This window comes from Electrona antarctica, assembly GCF_951216825.1.
Source record: "Electrona antarctica genome assembly, chromosome: 8".
NCBI classification, from domain to species: domain Eukaryota; kingdom Metazoa; phylum Chordata; class Actinopteri; order Myctophiformes; family Myctophidae; genus Electrona; species Electrona antarctica.
Window position 1 is genome coordinate 16,003,690 of NC_136789.1, and position 14,598 is coordinate 16,018,287.

Below are 14,598 nucleotides of genomic sequence, written 5' to 3' on the forward strand. Positions count from 1 at the left end.
GTCTGCTGCCCTATAAGATAAGAACGTTACACACACAGTAAACACCAGTATTTAAAAGGGAGAGATTTTGGTTATCTAATTTTGTGATCAAACCATGAAGTGTGTGTGTTCCAGTGAGCCACCAACAACACAACAGTTGGGCTTATTTTACAGCTAGATCAGATAAGGAAGATTTTATAATTGCATGGCCGTACAACCTGTTGAAAAATATAAACATACACTGTAAAAGTAAAAATAAATATGGCTGTTATGAAAACATATCGATAGACAGATCGGAGATGGTGTGTTCCCAGGACCAAAGACAATAATCTCCTCTGAATCAGAGGGGAAAAGCAGTCCAAGTACAGCAGAGGCAACTCAGGTCTGATTATACTTAGAGGGTTTAAGTACTTTTTAACCTGCAATGCTGAGCAGGACATTGGTTTGTTGGCATGCATTTTATGAGAAGCAGCGAAACCATGGGGACAGTTGGGTTCAAAAGCAATCCAACCCAATCAACAGCATGCCATGTAGGCCTATACGGCACGGTGGCATGATCTGGCATCTCCTGACGCAAGAAGCCATGCGCATGTTTGTTTACAGTCATACCAGCACTCTCACTCCTTTGTGCTTTCATGGAAACACCGGTTTTGAATTACGCCTGTCACTGAAAGCTCCGAGGCACACCTTAGGGCCCACGTTGAACACCAGACCACACATCACCTATAGGTGACCTAACCCTCGGGGAATGGATATCTAAATTGTGTGTGTGTGTGTGTGTGTGTGTGTGTGTGTGTGTGTGTGTGTGTGTGTGTGTGTGTGTGTGTGTGTGTGTGTGTGTGTGTGTGTGTGTGAATTATCTGATATATCACAGAGAAGGAATGGTAGTCATTTGTATAGAGAACAGAAGAGAACAAACATGTTTGTGCAAGATGTGTTTGAAGTCTACGGGAGTCAAAAGAGGTATGAAGCTATTGTCTCTCTGGCCCTACCTGGCTGAGATCGAGCCTATTTAAGGGCGTGCCGTGCGTGTGTGTGTGTCAGAGAATGATGCTGGGAAAGTGACAGTGCTCACACTCAGTCAGTAGGTTCGTTTCTGTCAGACAGTCAGCCTTTTTGAGTGAGACTATATGCGAGTTCAAAACCGATCGTCACTAAGGGAATGTTCATTAACTCTCATTCAAGCAACAACCTTTTCTGGGATTTTGCTCTGGGATTAAAACTGGATTTTTGCTTTGCTGGTCTGGAATTAAAACAGGACTGTTGCCGTGCCGTTGGCAAGAAATGTGTCTCTCATGGAAACAACGACCAAGTCAATATGAAGGCTTCAGACATGAGTGATGGAGTCAGAGCTTCATTACCACGCAACTCCAGGTAGTGTTATAGCCTATTATGCCATGTGCTGCTATAGGCCCTGTGTGTGCTTTATTCTTCTTCTTCTTCTTCTTCTTCTTCTTCTTCTTCTTCTTCTTCTTCTTCTTCTTCTTCTTCTTCTTCTTCTTCTTCTTCTTCTTCTTCTTCTTCTTCTTCTTCTTCTTCTTCTTCTTCTTCTTCTTCTTCTTCTTCTTCTTCTTCTTCTTCTTCTTCTTCTTCTTCTTCTTCTTCTTCTTCTTCTTCTCATGCATTTTAGGTGAGTTGGCAATTTCATCCAATCATGAGATTATTATAGTGTTCCAAATTTGTCTGATTTCTTTGCATCATCTCTTCCTATTTCCCTTGTTCATCCTGTATCCTATGTGATTGGATGACAATGGTATCCCAACCTGAAATTACATTTTCATGAACAAACTATCAGAATACATAGCTAATTTATTTAACACAAAAAGTCACTTGCTGCACCTTTAAATTATGCTATACACTGACTACACACATGCATTTATTTGTGTGACCATACAGAGATATATCTATAGAGCGTCGCAGTCCCGCCCCCTTTCAGAACGACGAGGGCCCAGGAAATAATTCCCCATTAATTTTCCCCATAGACGTTTCAAAAAGTATTTATTTAAAGACGTTCACGCAAAGTTCACGACAAAGCCAACTCTTATTGTGACAAAACAATAAACACAATGTTTTGGGCCGATCAAATAATTAGTAAGAAGAAAAACAAGACAAAAAGTGTTGGTTTTCTTCTTACTAATTATTTGATCTGCCCAAAACATTGTGTTTATTCTCATGATTTGTCACAACAAGAGTTGGCTTTGTCCGCGGCATAAACGTCTTTAAATAAACACTATTTTGAAAAGTCTATGGGGAAAATTAATGGGGAATTATTTCCTGGGCCCTCGTCATCGGTGGGACTGCAACGCTCTATAGCAGGGGTCTTCAACAGGTCTACATGTCTCCTCCAATTAGTAGGAGATAGACTGAAGGCTACATATATAGGCTGTATACTGTATACAGTATATATACAGTATATAGTAGCCTTCAGTCTGTCTCCTACTAATTGGATTCCGCAAAACATTTACAGATGTTTGTCATGGATACCATGCATTATACAGTACGGTCTATTAGCCTATTTGTGAATGCCAAAAGCTGTGATCAAGATAACGGCATTGTTCTACAGCATGTATTGACACTTGACTTGTACGGCTCTTAGTGACTAAAAGGTGTGTCTTTATCTGCACACATTGAGATGTTTACTTTAGGATTATGTATTTCAACAGTCATGATTCATATTTATTCCCACGACCCCCTTTGAGTGGACACAAGTGTAAAAGATCTAAAAGATAGTAGTATACAGAGTTATGGTCAACAGCGAATGCCATTATGTTAGATACAGTATAACTGTGGTCCAACACTTTTTAAACAAATGATTAACATTACATAATATACTGTTCATTCCAACACACACTACTTATGGTCAAAGAAAACAAACCAGCAAGGAGGTTGAGTCATCTACAATTCCCTCATACAGTTAGCTGTATTAAAGGTGTTGTTTGCTCTCCATTTGCTTTTTGGGCTAAAATAAAACATGTTGTTAAAGGTTAAAAGCTCTAGTAATCACTAGAACACTAATTCAGTGTTCAGTTGCCTTCTCTCCGGCTCTTAAGTAAACAGAAAATACTGTACATTTTCAGGTGGGTTTAACAATAATAATCCAATCAAGAGAGAGAACAAAGATTATTTATCAGCTCAGAACGCCTCGCAGTGCGAGGCGTTGTGAGCTTGTAGATCAGCTATTTTTGGCAAAGAATAGGGATGCAGGGGTTTCAGTTGGTTAATGTCACAAAGTGATAGATATATATATACACACACACACACACACATACTATCACACAGAGATTTGGCAGCCCCACCTCCACCCCCTCCTGTAATGGCTCTGTGAGTTCTTATGTAATAGGTGGTGTTAAGAGATGTCCTAAACTGGCCTGTCTGGTCAGATAGCTCTGATGTGCACTAATTGGACAGAACAATACTGTGGCTTTCTTGTCATTGTATTGTTAATGGGAAATTGAGCATTTCCTCAAATGGTGGTAGTCTGTGTTCTCTTTCACCAGGACAGGCATCCTGTTCCCATGTTTTCAGTCACCTGAGGCCGATTCTATAGAAACGCCTGCTGAATCCCAACAGTTTTCTGAAACACTGTATAATGTTTGCTATATCAGTGGTGCTCAAACGTTTTCATGTCAAGGACCCCCCGGATTATATGAATTTGGCTGCGGACCCCCATCCAAAAAAATAATTAGTTGCAAGGACCCCCAGAAGCAAAGATTTGAGTTAAAACAGTTTTTTCCGCTTGTATATCTGCTATTTTTGAATAGCCAAAGAAATCTAAAAATGCCACATACTGGTTTTAATAAGTTAGGTTAAGACATTTCTGAAGATCAAGAGAATGTAATCAGTCAGTGATCTGCTCTTCACAGGAAGGAAGCATTAGAGTTCTGTACATTTGAAACATATTGTTGAAGCGAAACCCCTTATTTCCATATTTTAACTTTGTTTTTGATTTTTTAATAAATGAATGCCCTACTACTTTGTATTACCACAGTGACACACAGAAGCTACATTAACTGATGTACAGTACAAGCTCAAAGCGCGTCGACACGCATTCTGAACTTGTACTGTACATCAGTTAATGTAGCTTCTGTGTGTCAATGTGGTAAGACAAAGTGAAAAAAAAGCATAACCGTTTTTGTTTTTTTAGACATCTGAGGTTTCCACCCGGCAACAGCGTTGATGCATAAATACCTTTTTCATTATATTCATTTCAGGACCATGAACGGTAAACCAAAACCATGTGTCAGAAGTTCATATTGGTTCCAGATCCTCCTCCTCCTTTTAGTCACAGGTGAGCTCATGACATCATAATAAGCATGTTTCCAAGGGAAGGAAACAATAGAAGGCATGCAGATTGCAGACGACGATGGTAGAGCATCACTCATCTCGTCATCATTATAGCCTGGCATCTGACTGAGGCACTGTCTGTCTGACCTGTTCCACGTCAGTCAGTGTCATGTAATCACCATACAGTACACACACGCACGCCGTACACGGGCACAGACATAACTGTGCTGCGCATTCACAATGGCTCCTAAATATAGATAACCTGCTTGTCTAGTTTTGGTATTGAAGCCAAGAAACAAATGGAAAATATGTGTGAAGAAGGAAGGATGCGGAAGTTGTATTGAGGATTATCTTTAATACTGTACATTCACACAACACCAACCTGTGCAAAGATAAGATCAAATCTATCAAAACCATCTATATATCTATAATTTATACCATATCATGAGATATGAGATAACAATGTAAAACAAAAATAAGAGTGTGTGTGTGTGTGTGTGTGCGTGTGTGTGTGTGTGTGTGTGTGTGTGTCGCGGCTTGGCCTGTAGTAGCGCCACCATGAGGCTGATTTGAAAACGGTCAAGTGGCATTTCTTCCAAAGCCTAGTGGGAATATGCATGCACAGTTTCACCACAATCGGACGCTGCATTGAGTAGTTGTGGCGATTTGTACAAAACGGGTACAAAGCGGGCTACTCCTGAGAAGTTGAGAAGCCAATCGTAGCCAATTTTGAAAAATCAAACAAACCCGTCTTGATCACATGACTATGGAGAGCATGTCTACCGTTTTGCGTGAAATTTGGATAAAATCTGAAGGAGTAATATTCGAAAATGTGTGTTACATATGTCGGCCTCCTGGTGGCGCTATAAAGAGCAGATGTGAAAAATTCCATGCAAAGGTTTTTCCTTGGCCTCTAAGGAGTTGGCATACAAAGTTATCCACAGATCCGTGCAGTTAGAGGTAAAAACACTTTTCGGCCAGTTATAGCGCCACCATGAGGCTGAGTTGAAAATGTTCATGTGGCATTTCTTCCTCGGCCTAGTGGGAATGTGCGTGCACAATTTCACGGAAATCACACGATGTGTTCATGATTTGCAGCATTTTGTTTGAAACTGAGCACTTCTGCAAACTTTGGAAACCAATCTTAGCCAATCAGGATGGAGTGTGAGAAATCTGAAAGACCCGTTTTGTTGAATGGCTCTAGAGAGACTGTGTACCAATTTGCGTGATGTTTGGACAAGATCTGTAGGTGTACTGTCCAAAAACTTGTTTTGCACAAAGCGGCCTCCTGGTGGCGCTATAACAGGCCGTTCTGGAAATTTTGGGGCAGAGGTTCATCGTTGGCATCCAGGGAGTGTGTGTGCAAAATTTGGCATCGACCGGGTTAACGGTGCCGGAGATTAGCTGTTCACAGACGGACGGACACACGGACGGACGGACACACGGACGGACACACGGACGGACGGACGGAGTGCAAAACATACTCTCTCCCCATGCCTCCCCATGCCTTCGGCCTGGTGGAGACAATAAGAAAGGAGGTGAAAATATATTCTTAAAGCATTTATGTATGAATTACAGATTCATATGTTTTGCACTCCGTCCGTGTGTGTGTGTGTGTGTCCGTCCGTGTGTGTGTGTCCGTCCGTCCTTCCGTCCGTCTGTTACCAGCTAATCTCCGGCACCGTTAGCCTGGTCGATGCCAAACTTTGCACACACACTCCCTGGATGCCAACGATGAACCTCTGCCCCGCATTTTCCAGAACGGCCTGTTATAGCGCCACCATGAGGCAGCTTTTCACATTTTTTACCTAAAACTGCACCGATCTGCGTGAAACGTTGCATGCACACTCCCTAGAGGCCAAGGACAAACCTTTGACCTGCATTTTCCGCATCTGCCTTTTATAGCGCCACCAGGAGGCCGACTTCTGTCCAAAAATCTCACAAATCGTTACACAGTATCTCTATGGTCATGTGCTCAAGTCGGATCTGTCCGATATTTCATATTCCATCCTAATTGGCTATAATTGGCTTTCACAGTTTGCAAGATTGCCCCGTTTTGAACAAAAGCCTCAAATCATGAACGCAGCATGCAATTTACGTGAAATCTTTCACACATTTTCTTACTAGGCTGAGGAATATATCCCACCCTTTTCACATTGGCCTGTTATAGCGCCACCAACAGGTTGATTTTTGCAAAACACATTTTTGGAACAAAATGCCTCAAGTCATCCAATTGCCATCAAAGGCAAACATGTTTATATTACTATATTACATCTCACACAGTCCTATCCTCCTGGTGGAGACCTGTGCCCAGAAGGGCACTTTTTTAATATTTGTTTTTGGGTCAATATACATATTATCCACTTACTTTTGTAAAAAAAAAGGGTTAGGAAGAAATTCCCCTTTTAATGAACATTTATTGTCTCCACCAGGCCGAAGGCATGGGGAGAGAGTATGTTTTGCACTCCGTCCGTCCGTCCGTGTGTCCGTCCGTGTGTCCGTCCGCGTGTCCGTCCGTCTGTGAACAGCTAATCTCCGGCACCGTTAACCGGTCGATGCCAAATTTTGCACACACACTCCCTGGATGCCAACGATGAACCTCTGCCCCAACATTTTCAGAACGGCCTGTTATAGCGCCACCAGGAGGCCGCTTTTTGCAAAACAAGTTTTTGGACAGTACACCTACAGATTTTGTCCAAACATCACGCAAATTGGTACACAGTCTCTCTAGAGCCATTCAACGAAACGGGTCTTTCAGATTTCTCAGACTCCATCCTGATTGGCTAAGATTGGCTTCCAAAGTTCGCAGGAGTGCTCAGTTTTAAACAAAATGCTGCAAATCATGAACACATCGTGTGATTTCTGTGAAATTGCGCACGCACATTCCCACTAGGCCAAGGAAGAAATGCCACGTGAACATTTTCAACTCAGCCTCATGGTGGCGCTATAACTGGCCGAAAAGTGTTTTACCTCCAACTGCACGGATTTGTGGATAACTTTGTATGCCAACTCCCTAGAGGCCAAGGAAAAACCTTTGCCTGGAATTTTTCACATCTGCTCTTTATAGCGCCACTAGGAGGCCGACATATGTAAAGCACATTTTCTAATATTACTCCTTCAGATGTTATCCAAATGTCACGCAAATCGGTACACATGCTCTCCATAGTCATGTGATCAAGACGGGTTTGTTTGATTTCTCATAATCCACCTTCATTGCCTACGATTGGCTTCTAAACTTTTCAGGAGTAGCCTGCTTTGTACCCGTTTTGTACAAATCGCCACAACTACTCAACGCAGCATCCGATTGCGGTGAAACTGTGCATGCATATTCCCACCAGGCTGAGGAAGAAATGCCACTTGACAGTTTTCAAATCAGCCTCATGGTGGCGCTACAACAGGCCAAGCCGTGTCACACACACACACACACACACACACACACACACACACACACACACACACACACACACACACACACACACACACACACACACACACACACACACACACACACACACACACACACACACAAAACATGTTTATATTACTCCTAAACATTTTGCCAAACATCACACATTCCTATCCTCCTGGTGGAGACCTGTGCCCAGAAGGGCACTTTTTCTAGTTTATACAATATTTTGGTATAGTTTCCTTTTTAGTTAATCTTAATTTAAACAGCCTTGTCTGACATTCTTTTTTATCTGGTTTAAGAACGTCCCAGCTTCTAACTTGTGGGTACCAGAATCTTTCTACAGAAAGAATGTGCTTGTGCAAAGCATTAATTAATTCAACTGTGCTAGCTGTCATGAAACTTCAATATGATGTCGTCAATGCAGAATGATGTTCAAGACACAGTAATATATGATGACTAATAGGAAGCTTCAAATATTGGAATGGAATATTGTATAAAGTTATTGTTAATGGAAAATTGAGCATTTACTCCAATGGTGGTAGTCTGTGTTCTCTTTCACCAGGACAGGCATCCTGTTCCCATGCCAAACCACCACCACCACCACCTCCTCCGCCTCCTCCCCCATCCCCACCTATACAATTTACCCAAGCCGTGACTAAATATTCTACCCTTGCCCCATCTACCCCACCTCTCCTACCCCAATCTACCCCATCTACCCCACCTCTCCTACCCCCACCTACCCCATCCACCCCACCTCTTCTACCCCCATCTACCCCACCTCTCCTACCCCAATCTACCCCATCTACCCCACCTCTCCTACCCCAATCTACCCCATCTACCCCACCTCTCCTACCCCCATCTACCCCATCTACCCCACCTCTCCTACCCCCATCTACCCCATCTATCCCATCTACCACAACTCTCCTACCCCCACCTACCCCAACTATCCCATCTACCACAACTCTCCTACCCCCACCTACCCCAACTATCCCATCTACCACAACTCTCCTACCCCCACCTACCCCAACTATCCCATCTACCACAACTCTCCTACCCCCACCTACCCCAACTATCCCATCTACCACAACTCTCCTACCCCAACCTACCCCAACTATCCCATCTACCACAACTCTCCTACCCCAACCTACCCCAACTATCCCATCTACCACAACTCTCCTACCCCAATCTACCCCAATTACCCAACCTCTACTACCCCAATCTACCCCATCTATCCCACCTCAATCTACCACATCTATCCAACCTCTCCTACCCCCACCTACCCCAACTGTCCTACCCCCAACTACCCAACCTCTCCTACCTCAATCTACCACATCTACACCACCTCTCCTACCCCAATCTACCCCAACAATCCCATCTACCACAACTCTCCCACCCCAATCTACCACATCTACCCCACCTCTCCTACCCCAAAATACCACACCTCTCCTACCCCAAAATACCACACCTCTCCTACCCCAACCTACCCCACCTATCCTACCCCAAAATACCACACATCTCCTACCCCAATCTACCACAACTCTCCTACCCCCACCTACCCCACCTACCACAACTCTCCTACCCCCACCTACCCCATCTACCACAACTGTCCTACCCCCATCTACTACTTCTACTCTAGTCCCATCTAATACTTCTACTCTAGTCCCACATATTTCTACTCTAGTCCCATCTAATACTTCTACTCTAGCCCCACATATTTCTACTCTAGCCCCACATATTTCTACTCTAGTCCCACATATTTCTACTCTAGTCCCATCTAATACTTCTACTCTAGTCCCATCTAATACTTCTACTCTAGTCCCACATATTTCTACTCTAGTCCCATCTAATACTTCTACTCTAGTCCCACATATTTCTACTCTAGTCCCACCTAATACTTCTACTCTAGTCCCACATATTTCTACTCTAGTCCCACCTAATACTTCTACTCTAGTCCCACATATTTCTACTCTAGTCCCATCTAATACTTCTACTCTAGTCCCATCTAATACTTCTACTCTAGTCCCACATATTTCTACTCTAGTCCCATCTAATACTTCTACTCTAGTCCCACATATTTCTACTCTAGTCCCACATAGTTCTACTCTAGTCCCACATATTTCTACTCTAGTCCCATCTAATACTTCTACTCTAGTCCCACATATTTCTACTCTAGTCCCATCTAATACTTCTACTCTAGTCCCACATATTTCTACTCTAGTCCCATCTAATACTTCTACTCTAGTCCCACATATTTATACTCTAGTCCCATCTAATACTTCTACTCTAGCCCCACATATTTCTACTCTAGCCCCACATATTTCTACTATAGCCCCACATATTTCTACTCTAGTCCCACATATTTCTACTCTAGCCCCACATATTTCTACTCTAGCCCCACATATTTCTACTCTAGTCCCACCTAATACTTCTACTCTAGTCCCACATATTTCTACTCTAGTCCCATCTAATACTTCTACTCTAGCCCCACATATTTCTACTCTAGCCCCACATATTTCTACTCTAGCCCCACATATTTCTACTCTAGTCCCACATATTTATACTCTAGTCCCATCTAATACTTCTACTCTAGTCCCACATATTTATACTCTAGTCCCATCTAATACTTCTACTCTAGCCCCACATATTTCTACTCTAGCCCCACATATTTCTACTATAGCCCCACATATTTCTACTCTAGTCCCACATATTTCTACTCTAGCCCCACATATTTCTACTCTAGTCCCACCTAATACTTCTACTCTAGTCCCACATATTTCTACTCTAGTCCCATCTAATACTTCTACTCTAGTCCCACCTAATTCTTATACCCTAGCCTCATCTACCCCAACTCCTACAACAACCGCTAATAATTCAACAACCCCTGAGAGCACATCTAAAACAACTTCCTCCTCCACTCATACCACTGTAACATCCATCACATCGCACACTACAACAGGTAAGATACCCACATGTGTTATGGCACAAGCTTTGTCCATACCTGGGTTTCAAAAACTGCAAACCTCTCAAACAAACTAATATGAGACCTTCTAGGCCTTTCCCCCAGGACCCACCTCCGAGCTCACTTTGCTACTCTGACTCAAGGTATAAGACAGAGTGCATCTCTCTATAGGCCTGGTCTTTAAGATACTCAGAGGACCAGTGCTCAGATACCAAATACTCTATTCATGGAGTGTTTTGGAAACAGGGTAAAATTGAACATTCCGTCTGCGGCCATAAACGTGGCTTTGGTATTTAGGACAGTCAATCTAAGCTATAAAGGGGTGTGACCCAAAATAAATTGCAATAGTAATCATTCAAGGTATTTTATGATCCTTAGGGTCATCCAAATAACATTAAAATCACACCCGTGTGAAGTGACTTAACCTATCTTAAACAGCTAACCTATCTTAAACACCTGTGTCCTCAGAGCCAACAAAAGGACACTGCAACTTGCCACAGTCCTGCACCAATGAATGTAAGTACAAACCACAACAGCAGATCTACAAGCTCACGGCGCACCAATCAATCAATATGGGTGTGTGTGTGTGTGTGTGTGTGTGTGTGTGTGTGTGTGTGTGTGTGTGCAGGGCCATATATGGTAATACAACAAGACATACATAAATCTGAGGGACAAATGGCGAGAAATAGACAATAAATGTGTATGAGAAAGACAGGGAGGCAGACCGATGTGACAATGAATTTGTAAATTGAAAGTTTGACTCAAATTATAATATTGTCACAACAATAAAAAAAATATATTATAGACACGAAAATACCTATTTATCGAGGTATTATAGGTATGATATGATAATAATTGTCTATGTACATGGCTGTACATAGACAAGTCACTGCATACAACACTATGATCATTAGGGCATGCCTCTTGGTGAAGATGTGCACTCTACTGAGCACACGTTTCTTCTCTTGATTTGCTTTAGTATTAATACAGTTCACATCATTCACTTTCAACCAATACCTGCCTGTTTACTCCTTTATATTGCTGCCAATGGCCAGGGTTGTAACAGCAAGTAACATAATTTGAATTTGTATTTGCCATGGGAGAGGGGTAAATGAATGTTAGAGTGAAAACTTCACTGGTCAGCTGCCATATCTTCCCGAGGGATTATATATATTGCAGCTGACCAACCAGTGCAAGCTAAATTGCATGTGTGACCTCCATGTGCAAGGAACTACCCAATTCCTTGAGCAGGGAACCAGGAACATTGATTTGCACTGACTGTGCAAATCACTGTGTTGATCAAATACTATTTTGTTGCCGTCTCTGTGAATATATAAGGTTATGATATTAGGTATGTGATAAACAATTCATCGCATTGTTCAGTTTCTTTACCCAAACCTCAGGCGTGGTTCAGTGCCGGATTGTGTTTGGTTAAACTCCAGCAAAGACCAATAACCAGGTGATAATCTACTGTATTATTGTGAATTCTTATTCTTCCTTACAGCTGTGTACTACTGGATGGAAGTCACAGTGGACATGACTGGAGATGAAAAGAATGAGACAGACATCAATAACTGGGTACAGTATAGGGCAGAAATCCAACTGAACATGGACTACATCCATGAATACAATAAAGTGTAATTATGGCTTAATGTTTCTGTTTTTCAGCTCCATCGCTTGTTTGAAAATCACTTGGACAGCTGCTTGCCATACAAGGACTCAACCAGTCCTTCAGCAGAGCCAACATTGACATTATTAGAAACCAATAGAACTACATCCACAGCCCCATACAACTTCACAACGACAATGACTACTACTTACAACTCTACAACAACTCAAACAAACAATGTTACAACGACCAAGTTAGATTCTACAGCAACGACGACCAAGTTAAAAACAACAGCAACACCAACTATGACAACTGCTTCCAACTACACAACAACAACCCCACACAACCTTATGACAAAAGCTACTACGTACAACTTGACAACTACAACAGCCACTATGTTTCAACAAAGGATGAAACAAAGGATGACATCAAGACAAAGAGCAGCTACATTTTCAACAACAGCAACAACTACCAAGTTTACAACTACAGCAACACCAACTACGACAACTATTTCCAACGACACAACAACCCCATACAACCTTACAACGACAAAGGCCACTACGTACAACACTACAACTACAAAGGCCACAACCTACAACCCGCCAACTACAATGACAAATACACTCAATGACACTCTTGATGTTAACTACACGACAACATTGAGAGGGCCCTCCAGCACAACCAGGTATCTGATCTCGCTCTAGTGATTCCTTGTAAATGAATGAGTGACATTCCGAAGCCCGCTATTCAAATCAATCACAAATACAAACACAAAATATAACTTACAATTTTCATGATGAGTTTTGTTCCAAAGCCATTTTCAAAGCCAGGCAAAGAATATATCTCTGTAAAAAAGATAAACATTTTCAATTCAGTCACAAATGAAGGTATTTATGAACAAATTGGACTTACTGTCACATTCTTTTGCAGTGAGATGGCTACCCACCTATTTCAAGTAAGAAACATTTTTGTATGTTAAAACAAAGTAATGAGAGAGAGAGAGAGAGAGAGAGAGAGAGAGAGAGAGAGAGACAGAGACAGAGACAGAGAGCGAGCGTATGTTAATCATTGTGGGTCTGTTTTTTCTAACAGGGCATTGATGTTTCATGTGTCAATAAAACCGGATTTAGGTCAGTAAAAAATAATTATATTTCAGCACTTTTAAATGATGCATCATGGCGTCCTTACAAACTAATATTCAAACTCTTCATATAGAAAGACAAAGTGCACAGTCCTACTGAAAGTGAGGCAGCCCACACATCCCTGTTGTATCCTCCGCACACTGTGCCAGGGTGGAAACAGCTCCCTGCAGGCTCATATGGTGGGGACCAGAGTGAACAGAGTGGGTGAGTGAGTCTCACAAAATATAGCAATATATTATATTGATATTGTGACAGATATCACCTGGGACTTTGGATATCCTGATTGGGCATGAAGTTGTCTTTTACTGGTTTGATCACTAGATTACATAATACTTTCAAAAATTGACGAAAATGTTCAGATAATAGTAAAATAGATGACTATAAGCTCACGTGTCGTGAGCTTGTAGCCATTTTTTTAACTTTGTTATTTTTTTTTAACTAACAATGTTTTTAACTTAACATTGCACAGGAAGGACTTCGAGAAATGACGAAATGAAGTGTAATAATTCCCTCCAGTATCCAAAAGCATGCATCTATTCTGGTTCGGCAAAAAATAGCTCATGGTAAGCAACTCTGCATTCTGGAAAAGAACATTTAAAGGGATGTAGAGCACCGAGTGGGTAACGGAAGTTGGAGATCCATGCCCCACCCGGCTATGCAATACCCGTTGTGCCCATGTCAGAGTAGGCGTTCTAACCATCTGTCTCTGTTATGCCCACAACTGTATATGGAGAATTCTGTATCTGTCTCTCTGTGTCCCTTTATTCCTATGGAGTTCTGTGTCAGGCATGCCCAAATATGAAGTGCTGTGATGTCAGAACAGTGTTATGCCCATATATGGAGTTCTTTGTCAGGCATACCCAAATATGAAGTCTATGCATATGTCAGAACATCATGTGATGTCAGAACAGGCCAGGATTTTGTGCTGGTTCTGGGCAACGGTGTATCCGACGGTTTCAACACCAGGCACTGCATCCCTGTGGTGGTGTGGAACACGTGTGTCGCGAAAGTGAAATATCCCATAAATAAGGCTGTAAAGTTGCCCGAACAGCCAAGGCTCCAAGAACAGCCAGAAATAGTTAAGGGCTTTTATTTTCCCCAAACTCCTCCACCAAACCACACTGTATTACAGGCAACAAAATAAAGAAAGGACAAAAAGATAAAATACTTGGGCAACACTCCTTAACAAAACCCAAACAGGATGAGAGCTCTCTTC

General features: G+C 42.1%; 1 long non-coding RNA gene across 1 annotated transcript; it reads left to right on the forward strand.

The window, feature by feature from the left end:
• The first annotated feature begins 12,831 nt into the window (after positions 1–12,831).
• Positions 12,832–13,933, forward strand: LOC306928631. The gene is made up of 4 exons (XR_013790725.1): positions 12,832–12,953; positions 13,333–13,370; positions 13,456–13,586; positions 13,852–13,933. It is a non-coding gene; the product is annotated as an uncharacterized lncRNA (long non-coding RNA).
• The last annotated feature ends 665 nt before the right edge of the window (positions 13,934–14,598 follow it).